This window comes from Bombus impatiens, unplaced genomic scaffold (genome assembly GCF_000188095.3).
Source record: "Bombus impatiens unplaced genomic scaffold, BIMP_2.2 scf_0296, whole genome shotgun sequence".
NCBI classification, from domain to species: Eukaryota; Metazoa; Arthropoda; class Insecta; order Hymenoptera; family Apidae; genus Bombus; species Bombus impatiens.
In genome coordinates this window covers 857,519-861,913 of record NT_176715.1, presented here as the reverse complement: position 1 = coordinate 861,913, position 4,395 = coordinate 857,519, and positions in this window count along the sequence as shown.

Genomic DNA, 4,395 nt, shown 5'->3' with positions numbered 1-4,395 from the left:
CGTTGGAATGTTTACTGTCGCGTGTCGCCACGAATATTTCTTTTAAGGAGAGCTATAGAATTACTCCATACCTTTGTTAGACAAAGCGTTCATCCCGTAACCGCGGCTACGTTCGGCGACTGACTGTCGCCTCGAGCCCAAGCTCATTATCACAATTCTCAAACAATTACAATCGGATTGAATAACTACAATTGTTCAATTACAGACTCCGGTGTTCTTCCATCTCCGACATATGTATATGATCATACAAAGATATATATAACATTCCAATATAGATTTCCCATCCCTTTTTTTATGCAAATTATTTTCCAGACCTGTAAGGATACATACACATCTTTTATTTGTTAAAATTTTATTAATAGACATAGTTCTACAATATTTTTCCTTAAGTTAAGTACCGTGCGAATACTTCTTACACTGACTGTATATTTTCATACATATTACATGATACAAAGCAAATTACAGAGAAAACACAATTATTTTTTGACAACCTTCTAGCGAAGATTTATAACGTTTAGCGCAATTTTTCATGTGTCCGGTTGTAGAAATAAGACGAAAAAATAGATCGATTTTATGATACACAAAGCGATGGAAAGAAGACAGGAGAGTTTCTCAGATGCCTCATTTTCGTCGATCTCGCTGCTCGTCTATATAGTGAAATTATTAATCCGCAGCAATAATTGTCCTTTCTCGTCCCGGATTTCGATTAGGAACGCTTGGCCGGCTCCTCCCATCGCACTGGAGTCCTTCGTGCATGTGCTCCCATGTTCCGGAAATTATTTTATCCTTCCCACGATCCTCAAGCTCGGCGAAGTTTTCTGCTGTTCTACTTTAATCTAGAAATTTCAATATACAAATAAACCATCGTCACTGTCGATCGTGATTTTATCTAAAAATTCAATTAACAAATGAAAAATAACGTCTGTTGAAAATATAATTTCTTTTCTGAGAAAGTGTTGGGAATGCAGCGAATGTGTATGCATCTAATTTTTAATCCATCAAGGAATAATGTTGTGCGTTAACGCACTATTTTAATCGCAACCTTTCTTTTCTTTTAGTCAAGTGACACGATCGAATCCTATTTTCTCCATTGTTTTCTATTTTTTTTTTTTTTTGGCTACCATTTTTCGACTCTTGCATCCTACAGTCTCGCGAAGTTTGAAATCATTTGCAGAAACCTTTATTTTCGACTTTAAGTACATGATATGATATGTAATTCCGCTTGATGATAAATAATAAACTTTGCCAATTCTTTCATATGTATTTCTTCTCATAATTTTATTATCGTAGATGGATAGATTATAATTATTATAGATGGATGCATTTATAGAAAAAGGGGACTCAATTTGATATTTTATTTCTGTTTCAGGTAAGTTCTGACAACTAATTGGGAGGAATAGAAGTACCTAACGTAACTAGATACATCGCAAATCGTAAGTGAATAGTTCATCACACACACAAATATACTCACGCGTGCAGTATAAAAAATGTAGCGCGATATAAAATACATGTTATCTACAACGTCTATAAATATATACACACTTTCGTATTTGCGGATTTGGCATGATTACCTTACTTCAATTTCATTTGTGGATTTATTATGTCGTCCTACAATCTTGATGTTATTTTTTATCAATATTAGACAAGATTGTTGGAATCTTAAATTTCCCAGAAATACATAAACATCCACGGTCTACTTATCATCCGTGTCATCAATAACACCAAAGTGAAATTTTATTTTTCTGAGCGTGTAAAGGAGGCCATTATATTACGTAAAAATTGTTTTAGAATATTTTGACTTTTGGCGTAGTTGTAAAGAAGATATAATCTCAATGAATCATTAAATCATTCAGTAATGGATCTCCTTCTAAAATATAAACGTTGAGTTCCTTTGAAAAATTTGGATTAGTCGTTTGTACACTTAATATTTGAGTATTTCGATTGATTCATATCATATTCACCTAACGAATGTTGAGAATTGATTGTAAATAGTCTACCAAATAATAATAATAAAAAAGAAACAAACCTAATGAATGAACACTGTCAAACGCAGCATCAGATGCACAGTAGAAGAGTCTGGTACAGATCAGGCAGCTGTATCAGATGCACAGTAGTAGAGCTCCGGAAAGATTAGACGACACAGCGTTCATATCCAGAGAATCTGAATATAAAGAGTTCGTCAAGTAATTAAACAGTTCTATATGGTTTGGCGATTACGAATGCCAGTTTTATTATTGCATATCGACTTTCAAAATTCAATTTAATCAGATTATGATATATTATTCTATCTAGCTATGGTGATTATTAGAACGTGGATTTTTATGCAAATTTATATTTTGACAAACACAAGTAAGGAAATATAGAACTTAAACAGAGATTCGTTTCGTCGATTAAAAATTATAATAAATATTCTAGAGTAATAATTTGTCGTGTTGTTAAAAATATCTTAATTTCTTTAAATTTTGTAAAATCACAGAATCTAAGTGGAAAAAGGATCCGACGAAAAAGGATCCCTGGATCCTTTTTGTAGCCACGATAGTAAGAAAACAGAATTCGATAATATAATTTTTTTTATTATTTAATTTTGTACCTTACAATTTGTCCAGCTGGACATTTGGTAAATTTTTCTAACTTAATTGCTAAATAACACGTGGATGGCTACCCCCAGCTGAATACCATCTTCGAGTTTCACTATTTTATTTCTTTAGTCAGATCAGTGGGATGTTTCCTTTTTAGTCTTCTTTCTATCAGAGTTTTGCTCGCTTCAGCAGCCAGCTGGTTTGGATGTGTTGCCGCTCTTTCCTTGTATTTTTCTGCGTACCTGCCTATTTCTTCTTTGACCGTTGGTATTTTTAAGTCTTTGCGTATATCCTCGTTTCTGACATACCATGGGACGTTGACTATTGTTCTCAGTATCTTCGATTGTAGCGACTCTACTTTATTCATGTGGCTCATTGATGCTGTCTCCCATAGCGGTATTCCGTACGTCCAGATTGGTTTTACTGTCGTTTTGTAGATTTTTAGTTTATTTTCTATGCGGTATTTAGAGTTTCGACTGGTTAGCCGGTGCATCTGTCTTCTTTTTATCCGTATTTTGTCTACATTTGATTTAGTATGTTGTTTCCATGTAAGTTGTGTGTTTAAGTGGATTCCTACGTATTTCACTTGCCTTGTTTGTATTACGTGCGTGCCATTCAATTTGGTATTTGGTGGTTTCCGTTTTCTTAGTGTAAATGTAATCTGGTTGCACTTACTAGGGTTTGCCTTTATTTGTTTATCTTGTAGTCATTTTTCTATTTTTGTGGCGTGCTCTTGTAATAATGTGACTTCTGTTTCTGGATTAGTGTGCCTGACTAGTACAGCAATGTCGTCCGCGAATGTCAGTATTTTGCTGTTGATAGTTGTTGATATGTCGGCCGTGTATAGTGTGTATAATATTTGTCCTAAGACGCTTTCCCTGCGGTACCCCTGCCTTGATGTCTTTTACTTCAGAATATACATCCTTTATTTTTACTGCAAAAGTTCCGTTGCTTGGGTATGATTTGAGTCAGTGGTGTCATATGTTGAGCCATATGTTGTCTGCTTTTCTGATTTTGTTTATTTTGTTCGTGGCTTTCCATAGAGAGTAATTGGCATTCTAGTGCGCAGAAAGCGATTATATGAATTTTAAGAATTCGTTATTGTTATGATCTTTTATCTCACTTTTTACTTCTTTTGCGAGTTTGTTTAGATGTTTTTTGTTTTCACGTGTTCTATGTTTTTGCTATTTTGCTTTCGCTTTCCCTTTTTCTCTGATTTTGTCAAGGATACCTGTTGGAATTATTTTTGTTTGCCTGTTGTTTGATTCATCATTAGTAGTTGTCCATACTGCTTCTTATATAATTTCTATCAATGTTGTTACTGCCTGTTCTATATCTTCGGGTGTTTTTAGTGGAATATTGCAGTTGCATTTGTTCTAGATTAATTCTTTAAATGTTTGCCATTTGATGCTTTCATTGCAAAGCGACTCTGATTTGCTATAAAGTATTGGTTTGCTTGTATATTCTATTATTATCGATGTATGATCGGAGCTAAGCTCAAGACTGGGTGTTATTTTTAACTTGTTCGCGTTTAGTCCTTTTATAACTGCAAAATCAAGCATGTCAGCAGTTTTGTTTAGGTCTGTCGACCAGTATGTTGTTCTTCCTGTGGATAATATGTTGAGATTACTAGTTCTAATGTATTTTTCTACGCTGCGATGCATTTGTCACCTAAGGATTGAAAACACTGTTCCCATTTTTGCAATGTCATTTTGTAGCGCGTTGGTGTATACAGGGTGGTTGGTAATTGGTGGTACAAGCGGAAAGGGAGTGATTCTACGTGAAAAAAGAAGTCGAAAATAAAAAGAAGTCGAAA